Below are 13,671 nucleotides of genomic sequence, written 5' to 3' on the forward strand. Positions count from 1 at the left end.
GCCATTCAGAGCAAGAAATAAGTCCCAGTGCTTGGTAGCCTGATGCAGTTTCCCAGCTTTCTCCCCCTTTAGTCCAACTTTTGTGTCTTGCTTTCATTCACTCTTGATGCCTTCCCTCTCAATATCTGTTAGGAGCATGCCAGTCCTCTCAGTCCCTTGATGGGAGCTGTTTCACCTGGCTGCTCTAGTCAGCCATCTTGTCCTCCTCCAAAAGTTATTTTCTTAATGACCCCATTTGGCCTAATTAACTTAAAGTTTCAGCTCAATTATAACTTCTCAACAAAGTCTTCTGTAGTTTCCACTCTAAATTAGCACTTCCAATTTTATTACACTCATAGCAAGTACCTTTTATTATATTTTATGGAATTTTTCTTTTTTTTAATCTAATATTGTTTTTCTTTAAGTAACTACTGGTTTGCTCTTTAAACTTCATCCAGTTTTTAGAGCAGAACTATATTTGGATTCCCTCATAATAAATGAATGAATGAATGACTATGAGATACTTGAAGGCTTTGATGAACCTTTCTTTTTCTTTGCCTCCACAAATGCCTAAAATACTGTGGTCTTCAACAAAGGGTCTTGATAAGTGTTATATAAACAAATCCAATCAGTGACCTAAAACTATGGGACACAGATTTCATGCATGTTCTGGGACAGCAAAAACTATGTAACATACAACATTAGTTCCATGGGACATAATAAAATAGGTGTTACATTTTTAAAGAATGATCCACTGGAAATTCTGGTTCTAGTCATAGCACTGTAATTTGCATAGAATTCACCTTTTTACAGTTAGCAACTACAAATTCTGAACAAGTTGTCTCCTAAAAAACTATAATTTAAAGGCCTTAAGAGTGATTAAACACAGGCAAAAATTAAATAAATTCAACCCTTAACAGACTGAAACTAGAGTAAGATCCATGTTTATGCATCTATTCCATGCAGGGCACTTTCCACCAAAACACCTGAAACTGAAGCAAAAAGATGCAGTCTTTCTTTACTAAATTATGAGAGGAAAAAGTTCAGAACTGTCATGGAGGCTTAAAAATGAGGAAGAAAATCCTACAAAAAAAGAATGGCACAGAGTGGAGAGCCCTAAAAATGTACATATTAGGTTGGTGAAAAAGTAACTGTGGTTTCTTTGTTATTACTTTCAATGGCAAAAACCACAATTACTTTTGAACCAACTGAATGCAAACTTTACTCTAATCCTCAGCTGATATCTGTATTGTGCATGTGTGGATGACATTATATGAAGCTCAGTGGAAATCAACAGCTGCAAACTCGAAAATGTTTAGAAAATATTTTAGCCACTACTCACCATAGAGCAGAATGAATTGTGTCCCAACAAGGTAAAGAACTTTGGTACTTGAAACTTCGGAGGCCTTCCTTGAAACTTAAAATTGGCCATACCTCAGGAATAAATGCTATGATCCAGAACTGGGAGATTCTTCTAAGAACAAAACAAGATATTCTTATCAGAGAATAAGATAAAAACACCACAAGTTCAAGGTAATCAACCTACATTCTATAGAGGACCATAACAGAATATATTATCTCTGTAAGGTACCATCCACTGATTTCATTAAAATTATAAGACATATTTTTTATTACCCAGAAAACTGGGACGCATAGTCAAGAGAAAAAAAAATCTATTAAAATAAACCCTGAGATTCATTTATTTTTTAATTTAGCATAAAAATGACTTTAAATACACTGAATAACTTTAAAGTGGGGGGTAGTCATAATTAAAACAAAAGGATAAATAGGAAATCTCAGAAGAGAGATTGAGACTCTTAAGAAAAAACAAATAGAAATTCTAAAACTTAAAAACTATACCAGAAAATAAAAAGTCATTGGATGAATTATCAACAAATGAGACACGGCACAGAAAGAATTAGTTAACTTGAAGGCAGAGACATAAAAAGTATACAAGCTATCATTTTCAGCAAACTGACACAAGAACAAAAATCAAACACCACATGTTCTCACTCATAGGTGGGTGTTGAACAATGAGAACACATGGACACAGGGAGGGGAGCATCACACACTGGGGTCTGTTGGGGGGAAATAGGGGAGGGACAGCAGGGGGTGGGGAGTTGGGGAGAGATAGCATAGGGAGAAATGCCAGATATAGGTGAAGGGGAGGAAGGCAGCAAATCACACTGCCATGTGTGTACCTATGCAACAATCTTGCATGTTCTTCACATGTACCCGAAAACCTAAAATGCAATTAAAAAAAACACACACACCAAAAAAATATAAAATAAAATACAGTATATCCATAATATGGAATGTTATCTGGCAGCAAAACAAATGCTGCAGAATGTAGATGAACATATTATACAATATAGGTGAACCATGAAAACATGCTAAGTGAAAGAAGCCAGGCACAGAAGACCACATATATGATTCCATTCATATGACACATCCAGAACAGGCAAATCTGTGGAGTTGGTAGATTAGCAGTTACCTACGGCTGAAAGAGTTGAGGGGAATGGGAAGCCACTGATGGGTAACAGTTTCTTTTAGGGGTAATTAACTAAACTTGATTGTTCTAAAATTGATTGTGATGATGATTGCACAACTCTGTGAATAAAACTATGGAACTGTGTACTGTAAAAAAAGAAAAAAAAGGTTAAGTGTGGCAGATTCCCTCTCTCTGTCTTTCATACTTTCACCATTTGATGCCTTCTGTCATGTTATGAAGCAGCAACGAGGCCCTCAGCAGATGGGGGCCCCTTGATCTTGGACTTCTCATCCCCCAGAACCACAAGCCAAATAAATCTCTCTTTTTAAAAAAAAGTATACAAGCTAAAGAACAGAGAGTAAAAGACTGAAAAAAGCTTAACACATCTTCACTAACACATCTTCACTTAACATTGAATAATGTCAAGCAGTCTAGTATACATATAATTCAAGTTCCAGAAAAAATACAAGTGATAATAGAACAAAAGTAGTTAATTAATGGAAAAAACTTTCAAATTTGGTGGAAAAATATTAATTCTGAGTTTCAAAAATCTCAGCAAATAATAAACATTTCAGAGTAAGAATTTCTGAAAAATATAAGAAAATCTTGAAAGAAGCCAAAGAATAACAATACATTATATACAAAATAACAAAAAACTGACAGAAAACATTTTGTCAAAAACAATAGAGTCCAGAAGGCAATATAATGGTCGTTCAAGTAAAAGTGTGAATAGCATTTTTTTCGCAAAAATATCTTTCAAAAATGAAAGGTAAAACAAAGATATTTTATAGTACATAAAACCAGAGAATTAATTACCAGCAGGCCCATACTATGAAAAATCCTATCCCTTAAGAATCTCTTATAATGCTGGTCTAGTGATAACACATCTCCTTAGCATTTACTTGTCTGGAAAATATTTTATTTCTCCTTCAAACCTCAGCATTACACAATTTATCCATGTAACTAACCTGTACATGTAACCCCAGAATCTAAAATAAATATTGAAATCTTAAAAATAAAATAACATAAAAAGTGAGATACTTAGTGTAAAGTTTACCAAAATATGTACAAAGGTCTATATCAAAACCTCTGAAACACCACTGAGATAATTTTAAAATACCTTAATAAATGGAGAGGTGTACTATATTCATGGATTGAAAGACTCAACATTGTTAAAATATCATTCCCTCCAGACTGATCTTTAGACTCAATGCAATCTTAACTTCCCAATGAAATTTTAACAAATATAAAATTTACATTTATTCTAAAACATGGGAAAAAGCAAGCAAAACAAACCCAAAATCTAGCACAGAAATACACATATCCATCCACATATGTGTGTATAAATATCCTATACTCATATACACACCAAAATACCTATATATGCACCCATATATATGTACATACATACATATATATGCAAATACGTGTGTGGATATACAGCTATTTTATTTATACACACACACACATATCCATATATACACACACATGTGTAAACAAGGGAAAGAACTTTGGTACTTTACCAACTCAAATATCACCTCTATGAATTGTTCATAAAGCCTTTCAAGTACCTTTATAAACTGAAAACATATTTTCTTCCACTGAACACCTCGCTTTGTGGCCTGATAGGGTTTGGCTCTATGTCCCCACCCAGATCTCATCTTGAATTATAATCCCCATAATTCCCATGTGTCAAGATAGAGGGGACAAGGTGGGAGGTGATTGGTCTCCCAGGCTGCTATAACAACATACCCAAGACCAACATGTATAATATAAATATTATATTAAATATAATCATATTATATCCATAATATACTTTATCAAAGGAAGAGGTTTTATTAACTAACAGTTCAACATGGCTGGGGAAGCCTCAGGAAACTTACAATCATGGTGAAAGGGTAAACAAACACATCCTTTTCATATGGTGAGAGCAAGAAGAAGTGCAGAGCAAAGGTGCCAAAAACCCCTTATAAAACTATCAGATCTCATGAGGACTCACTCACTACCATGAGAACAGCATGCAGGTAACCACCCCTATGATGCAATTAACTTCAACCAGGTCTTTCCCATGACACAGGGGGATTATGGGAACTACAGTTCAAGATGAGATTTGGGTGAAAACATAGTCAAATCATATTGGGGCAGTTCCCCCCATGCTGCTCTCATGATAGTGAGTGAGGTCTCATGAGATCTGATGGGCTTTATAGTCAGTTTTCCCGACTCTTGCCAGCTCTCTCTTGCCTGCCATTATGTAAGACATGCCCATTCCCCTTCCATCATAATTATAAGTTTCCTGAGGCCTCCCCAGCCATAGAGAACTGTGAGTCAATTAAACCTCTTTACTTTATAAATTACCCAGTCTCAAGTATGTCTTTACAGAAGTGTGAATACAGACTTATACATGACCCTTATTATTGTCTGTCTTTTATTGGCATTATTTGTATAGTTTACATACCCTGCTACAGGACAGAAACCATAGCTTAATAATATCTCTATTACACAAATACGTGATATAACAAATTCTAAATACTTATTGAAATAATGAATGAGCACCTGATGTGATCATTTTAATAGAGGAGCTTCAATCTCTGGAGTTAAAATGTTGCATTTCAAGGAATTACTTTATAATATTAATTATAAATTAATATTATAAAGTAATATAATATTATTATATTATATTACTTTATAATATTAATCATCACTTTATAATATTAATTCTCCTGGAAGCAGCCAAAATAATATTGAATAACTGGTTCAACTTCCTTACTGAACTCAACAAGTCACTTTATAAAGTGATAAGCCCTCCTCTGTTTCTAAAGATCAGTGACATAGCTTTATTATGTATGATTCTCCAAAAAAGTTCATTTTACATAAATTAATAATAGTCAATAAATCAATAGATATTTATATAGGGTTCACTTTGCAAATAGCACTCAGGTAATGTGCATGGCCAAGTATACTTACTTTAGTATTTATGGTTCAATTTGTGGTATCATCAAACCTGAACAAATATAACCTAAATGTTGCTCTTAGATGTGTCAAAAACCTTTTATTTTTTTGATGGAAATGCAGATGCATGGTAATGTTGGGCTAGTGAAATCCCATATACACAGTGAAGTATTCAAGGAGCAAAAATTCAGTTTTCAGCTAAAATGAGAACATTAGCAATGGAAGGGATACCCTCTTTCATTTAACAGATGTGAAAATTAAGGCCATAAGGAGTGAGATTGATGTGGACAATGTCATTACATTAGTTAAGAAAAGAGCCTCATCTAGAACTCATATCTTTGACACCTGACCCAGGGATGTTTGAACTTGTTCACATTCTGTTTCTTTATAAAGAATTTATAGTTACCATCAATTAATCAGTTAAATGTCTGTGCACTTAAAAAATGCACTTGTTTTACTTATGATTGTACTCTTTGGACCACACATCACTTCTAATCACCTGGACATTGGTTTAATGACAATCTAGGCTGAGTGTGGTGGCTCACGTCTATAATTCCAGCACTTTGGGAAGCCACAGTGGGAGGATTGCTTCAGCCCAGGAATTTGAGACCCACCTGGGCTGGGTCTCTACAAAAAATACAAAAATTAGCTGGGCATGGTGATACACACCTGTAGTTCTAGCTACTCTGGAGGCTGTGGTGGGAGGATTGCTTCAGCCTGAGAGGTTGTAGTGAGCCAGACTGCACCACTGCACTCCTGCCTAGGAAACAGAGAAAGATCCTGTCTCAAAAACAAACAAACAAACAAAAAGAGACACCCTAAAATTACAAGCTTAAAGTGGCAAACTATCCTGTTAAAAATATTTAAAGAGGTTTATCATTAATACACAGATAAAAGAGAATTCCAAACAGTTAATAAAAATCAGAAAAAAACATTCAAGACATAAAGGATGAGGATGGTAGAAACATTACAAGAACTCATCACTTGGCAATAATTACCAGTAAAGTAGGGAATTGAGTGTTTGAAAAATGGGGTAAAAATAAGATCTCTTTGTGTCTCTTTTCTACTTTGAATTCTGTACGCTATTATTACCTAATAAAAATATAAAAATCAAAATTAATTGACATTTTGAGTATTTTTTAAATGAATGAATGTATAACTTGTCCTGAAAAGGGTACAATAATTAACTGTATCTTGGTCTGGGTGGTAGCAAGTGAAAACATGGAAACACTGTATCTAACACAACTAACAAGTATCTAGCCACTGGATAATGATATTCCTTTGTCCATTAATGCTTTTCTTTTTCCCACTCCCATCAATTAAACCCATTTTACAAACCCTAGTTTAATCTTCACCGTGTTAATATTTTTGACGATTCCTCCAGTTCTCATGAAAACTTATTTCTCTTAAACTCCAACAGACCTTGAAGTGTGCACCATACACAATTGGCTCTTTCCTACCCTCAAACACCATTCCTTTTTCTTTACTATGCTTTAACCACATTGGCTTTTTTCTGTTTTTCAAGTGAGCTGGGCTCATTTCCATCTCAGAGATTGGTCTTTGATTTTTCCTCTGTGTTAAATCTGTCTTTATACATCTCCATGTGGCTGGCTCCTTCTTGACTCAGGGTAAAGCTCAAACATAACCACTTTGGAAAGACTATCTTGGACCACTCAATTAAAAGTAACATTTCTCCCATCATCCTCCATCATGATTTTTCCATCATTATCATATTGTCCTGTTTTATTTTCCTTTTAGGACTCATTACCTGAAATTAACTTTAGAACTTCTACATGTACTTATTTATTTTATGGGTTTTTTTCTACTATAAGCATGATGTAATATAAGCATGATTTATCTTACCACTGTAGTGCTAGCTCCTAATTCTGTGGCCAGCACATAATAAAGGCTTGATAAATTTTTACCAAATGAATATCCTGTATTACATTCTGCCTTGTACTACTTGCTGATTATTTCATTTCTTATCTTCCATCCTAAATTATAACTTTCCTATGGCTAAGAACCATGCTACATATTCTGTCTGCCTCCCCTACTGTTTGTAGCAAAGATCTAGGCATATCTGCACTCAAAAATGACTCATTGATTGATTGGTTAGAGATTATGGCTGTTACACAAGACAGTAGATGGAAGAGAAATATAAACAGATGATCTTAGAAAGGCTTGTGAATACTGTAATGTAACTGCCTTCACATGTCTAGAACAGGTAATGAGACAACTCATCACCTGATATGGAGGCAGTAAACACCTTTGCTCTGCAGTACCCACAAAAGCCCAAATGCCAATACCAGTTAATATCTGAGGTTGCATAGTTCTCTAGAGAGTTTTTACTAAAGGGATAAAGTAATACATTGAAATGTAAATTTTGCTATTCTGGCTGCTTTGCATTTAGGGAACATCTTTCTTCCAAGGAGCTCAAATAAATGGCAACAACTCTATTTAACATAAAATACAGTATACATCTCACACAGTCCAAATGAATTGAAATTAAAACCAGTGGGAGTTGTTCTAAAAATCTCTCTTGGCACCATGGCATGCAAATTTGGAAGGAAAAAGAAGAGAATGCAGTTATTGGAAATGAAAGTTAGGTTGCTCACTTTGTCTCTGAAATTTAAATTCTCAGTAGTCCAGGGGAAAGGCTGAGGTGGTATAGGAACAATGCCTTTATTTCTACCACAGGGATTCACACTTACTCTATTGAGAAAGACAAAAACTTATGTGAGACCAAGTGAAAGATACTTTCTTAAATTTCCCTAGGAAACAATACTAGTAATTGTGTGGGAAGAAGTTATATAGCTTATTCAAATATTCAACAAACATTTATTGAGTGCCTACTATGTAAATGTCAGGCTATAGCCATGGAATCTCAAAGCAAGTCTGCCTTCACAGTTTGATTAGGGAGATAGCTGCATAAAAAAGTATCTGCAGTACAGTAAATATAATTCTGATGGAGGTAAGGGCAGTTGGAGTACCTAGGAAGGACACCTAATCCTGTTCTGAAGGATCTGAAAAGATTCTTCAATGATGTAATATCTCAGCTGAAGCATGAAGGATTAGAGAACTCGATCAGATTAATAGAATTTTTAGACCCAAATAACAAAATTTACATAGGCCTAGTGTATTAGTCCATTCTCACTCTGCTAATAAAGACATACTTGAGACAAGGTAATTTATAAAGGAAAGAAGTTTAATTGACTCACAGTTCAGCCTGGCTACAGAGGTCTCAGAAAACTTAAAATCATAGTGAAAGGGGAAGCAAACACATCCTTCTTCACAAGGTGGCAAGAGACAGAAGTGCCAAGTGAAAGGGGGAAGCTCCTTATAAAACTCTAAGATCTCATGAGAATTCACTCACTATCACAAGAACAGCACAAGGGTAACTGCCCTCATGATTCAATTACCTCCCACAGAACCCTTCCACAACTTGTGGGGATAACGGGAACTATAATTCAGGATGAGATTTGGGTGGGGACAGAGCCAAACCATATTTTTCTGACCCAATCCCTCTCAAATGTTACGTCTTCACATTCTGAAACACATTCATCCCTTTCCAACAATCTCCCAAAGTCTTAGTTCATTCCAGTATTAACCCAAAAGTCCACATCCAAAGTCTCATCTGAGACAAGGCAAGTCCCTTTCATCTATGGGGGCCTGTAAAATCAATAGAAAATTAGTTACTTCTTAGATACAATGGAGGTATAGGCCTTGGATAAATTCACTCATTTCAAATGGGAGAAATTAGCTAGAACAAAAGGTCTGGCTAATTTCTACAGGCCCCATGCAAGTCCAAAATCCAATAGAGCAGTCTTAAACCTTAAAGTCCCAAAATTATCTCCTTTGACTCCCTGTCTTACAACCAGATCACATTGATGTAAGAGGTGGGCTCCCATGGCCTTGGGAAGCTCCACCCCTGTGACATTGCAGGGTTCATCCCCCTCCCAGCTACTTTCATGGGCTGACATTGAGTGTCTGTGGCTTTTTTAGGTGCACAAGCTGTCAGTGGATCTACCATTCTGTGGTCTGGAGGATGGTGGCCCTCTTTTTACAGGTCCAATAAGCAGTGCCCTAGTGGACTCTGTGTGGGTGCTCCAACTCCACATTTCCTTTCTGCCCTGCCCTAACAGAGGTTCTCTATGATGGCTTCAACCCTGCAGCAGACTTTTGCCTGAACATCCAGGCATTTCCATACATTCTCTGAAATCTACATGGAGGTTCCCAAACCTCAATTCCTGACTTCTGTGCACCCACAAGTTAAGTACCACATGTAAGCCCAAAGGCTTGGGGCTTGCACCCTCTGAAGCAATGGCATGAGTTGTATGTTGGCCCCTTTTTGCCACTGCTAGAGCTGAAGCAGCTGGGACTCAGGGCTGCATAGAGCAGAGGGGGTCTAGTGGTCTGGCCATGTCCCAAGGCTGCATAGAGCAGAGGGGTTTCATGGCCTGGCCTTGGATACCATTTTTTTCCACCTAGGCTTCCAGATCTAAGATGAAAGGGCTACTGTGAAGGTCTCTGACATGGCCTGGAGACATTTTCCCCATTGTCTTGATGATTAACATTCAGCTCCTCATTACTTATGCAAATTTCTTCTTCAGGCTTACATTTCTTCCTAGAAAATGTTTTATTTTTCTTCTATTGCATCATCAGCCTCCAGATTTCTCAAACTTTAATGCTCTGCTTCCTCTTGAACACTTTGCCACTTAAATTTTTTTTCCACGAGATACCCTAAATCATCTCCCTCAAGTTCAAACTTACACAGACCTCTAGGACAGGGGCAAAATGCCACCAGTCTTTTTTTCTAAAACATAGCAAGACTCACCTTTGCTCCAGTTCCCAAGAAGTTCCTAATCTCCATCTAAGATCACCTCAGCCTGGACTTCATTGTCCATATCACTATCAGCACTTTGATTATAGGCATTCAACAAGTCTCTAGGAAATCCCAAACTTTCCCACATTTTCCTGTCTTCCGAGTCCTTCAAACTGTTCTGACCTCTGCCTGTTACCCAGCTCCAAAGTCTCTTCCACATTTTCAGGTATCTTTATAGCAGCACCCCAATCTCTGTGGTATGAATTTACTGTATTAGTTCATTCTCACACTGCTAATAAAGACATACCTGAGACTGAGTAACTTATAAAGGAAAAAGGTTTAACTGATTCACAGTTCAGCATGGCTGTGGAGGCCTCAGGAAACTTACAATCATGGCCGAAGGGGAAGTAAACGTGTCTTTCTCCACAAGGTAGCAGGAGAGAGAAGTGCTGTGTGAAGGAGGGCAACTACTTATAAAACCATCAGCTATTGGGAGAACTCACTATCATGAGAATGGCATGAGCGTAACCACCCCCATGATTCAATTACCTCCCAACAGATCTCTCCCAGGACATTTAAGGATCATGAGAACTACAAATCAAGGTGAGATTTGGGTGGGGACACAGACAAACCATATCACCTAGACACAGAGAGAGTGTGAATTTAAAAGGACATTTAAATAATAATAGAATAGAATTGCAGAGGACACAATGCACTCTGAAAATGGAGTCATGATTTTGTTCTATAATTGTAATTAGCTTTAATAGGACATACCAAAAATAGACATCCGATCATGAAAGAGAAAGAAAGAGAGAGGAAGAAAAAGAGAGAGAAAGAGAGAGGGAAGGAAGAAAAGAGGAAGAAAAACAGAAGGAAGGAAGGGAGAGAGGGAGGGAGGGAGGGAGGGATTTCATGCTCTCTAGCCAATTAAATAACAGTATCCAGAATAAATGAACAGGAATGTTCTTCCAGGTAAACTATTTAAAAATTCTCTATTCCATCTTGTCCCTTGTTCTAATAGAGCCAATGGCATGAACCCACATTGTCTAGTGACATAGTTTGACTGTATTTCGTCCTCTAATACTTTGTTTCTGGGCAGATGAGTCAAAGCCCATTTGCCCAGCTGAGGGCTTTAATCTCCTGCTCCATCCCCTTCTCCCCATTGCACCTTTCTACTTTATCTGGAGAAGCACCAAACTTCTCACCAAGAGGAGCTTCAGTTATTTGATTTCTACTAATATGCCAGATTAATGTGTAGAGTTCTGTGAATCTGGTATAATCCATCACACAATCAGATGCTGACCTTCCCTTAATGAATGTATAATAGAGAATGACATTACCCATTAAGTCAGAATAAGATAGAGCAGGCACATAGCAGAGTAAAAGCCAACACCATGAGTAGCCATCTGTAGCTCCTTTGATTTCAGAACTAAAGCCCAATTGTCATGCTCCTCAGGGAAAATATAACTTGACAGTGTCCACTCTGTCAGGACAAGTGTCAGTGGAGCACCTCTGTGTAGGAACTGAGTAGCCTGGTTTTGGGTTGCCAAAAGAAAAAACTTCAGGCAAATTAAGTTTAAATTTAGCAAATTAATTGGGCAAAGAATGATTCAAGTATCAGGCAGTCTCCAGAACAAGAATAGGTTCAGAGAGACTGTAGGGCTGACACATGGTTCTGTAACATTTATGGACAGAAAAGGGAAAGCGAAGTACAGAAAATGGAAGTGAATTGCAGAAACATCTGGATTGCTGACAGCTGGCGTTTGCCTTATCTGAACCTGGTTTGAACAGTTGGCTGCCTGTAATTGACTGAAACTCAGCTGCTGTGATTGGCTGGGACTCAACTACTTATACAAAGTATATTACAGTCTGTTTACACATCAAGTTAGGTTACAGTTCACTGTGTACAGAGAAATCTTTAGTCTAAATTTTAAATATGGATGGAGGCAATTTTTGGCCAAATTTAATTCAATTTAACAGGGTTAAGTCTGTTTGGGGGAGACTGCATGAGGAAGAAGTGAAATTCTGAGCATTGTTTTTGTTATGAAACAGGCTAAGACATTTGCAGACATACGTTAAAAAACACCAGACTTAATAATAGTGTCTAAAATACTTAAGACAGTCTGGAGAGGTGTAAGGAACCCAGGCCTGGGAGTCGTGGAGCCTAGACCCCAGTTCCAGCTCAGCCAGACACTCATTTTTAAATTTGAGCTTCATTTTCTCCAACCAGATAGTCACTAAGTTACCTTCTGGTGCTGACATTCAATGGCTAGCTTATCAATCTTTGCCACAGTCATGCAATAAGAATGGTCTCCCTTACTACCTTCTGGGCTTCAAAGTACTAACTCCTCTTCATTTGCCTGAATCATTGTGTCTTCTTGGGAGCCAAAATAAGAAAGCAAAAGCAGAAATGATTCCAGAAAACAGAAACTTGGTTAAGTACATTAACCACATGAGGCCCATCAACATTTTAGGCAGATGTTACAAGACCACTTAATATTAGTTCAAAGAAATAATCCTTTACAAAGGTTTATATATAAATAAGCACACTTTCATCCAATTTCCCGCAGCATTGTTATAACAACCAACATCCTCTAGTAAGCTGCTGAGACATTATCAAATGTGAAGATAATTGAGCCTGAAAATGCAGATTCATTGCTAAGAAGAGCTATTTGTTCATAGTCTCATGGGAGCCTTGGCAATATTTTAATGCTTTATTATCTACAGTACTAGTAGCTACAGTCCCAACAGTTAGGGGACTAACTCTTAGCTTTAACGCTGTAGTTTACCTGTGAACCAAATGTGTTCCAAAGCCTAAAAGGTAAGAATGATATTTACATTTTTCACAGATTGTGGGGAAAAAAAAGATAACGTGGCAGAGACAGTATTGATACTATAAAGTCTAAAATATTTACTCTCTGATTCTTTGTAGTAAAAGTTTGCCAACCCTTGAACTAAATATGAGACATCTATTACTTAAACCTTATATAATAGATGAAAAGCTAGGGGCTTCTTTTATACTTGACCCTAATTTCTAAGCAAATGATTAAAATATTTCCCTCAAGGTCAAGTTCCCTGAGACTCTCTTTTGAAACAAAGAAAGAATAAAACCTATGGAAGCAAGACACAATAGGAGAACTAAAATTGGAGACTCAATAACATGGGTGGAGGATGAAGACTAATTACTAAGATGAAGAGGAGCAGAAGAAAATGCTGAGAAGAGAGAACATGGGAAGTTTGAAAAAATCCACATGGTCCAGCTGAAGATCAGAGTGCAAAGTGAGTAACAAAAAAAGTTAAGGCTACATAAGTAAATAAAGGTTACAAATGAAAGAACTTAAACACAGAAAAATGTCTGGATATTAAACTGAGGGCACTGGGGAGCAACTACAATGATAGTCCACTGCTATTCTTAATACCTATCACTGAG

At 36.9% G+C, this 13,671-nt stretch overlaps 1 protein-coding gene across 12 annotated transcripts in view; it reads right to left on the minus strand.

Annotated features, from left to right (window-relative positions):
• The window catches only part of PRELID2 (PRELI domain containing 2), an 856,521-nt gene that overhangs the window by 407,883 nt on the left and 434,967 nt on the right, over positions 1-13,671 (minus strand). For 10 of the 12 annotated variants that reach the window (XM_064366453.1, XM_064366452.1, XM_064366460.1 and 7 more), the window contains 2 exons: positions 6,089-6,179; positions 1,322-1,453 (listed from right to left, as the gene is read on the minus strand). The exons of 1 other annotated variant lie outside the window; for it this stretch is intronic. The gene's annotated coding sequence lies outside the window, so the exon portion shown is untranslated. The remainder of the gene's footprint in view (positions 1-1,321; positions 1,454-6,088; positions 6,180-13,671) is intronic. One more of the 12 variants, XM_064366451.1, reaches the window with a different exon arrangement.

This window comes from Aotus nancymaae, unplaced genomic scaffold (assembly GCF_030222135.1).
Source record: "Aotus nancymaae isolate 86718 unplaced genomic scaffold, 86718_ANA_hifiasm-v0.15.2.pri h1tg000064l_1, whole genome shotgun sequence".
Lineage (NCBI taxonomy): Eukaryota > Metazoa > Chordata > Mammalia > Primates > Aotidae > Aotus > Aotus nancymaae.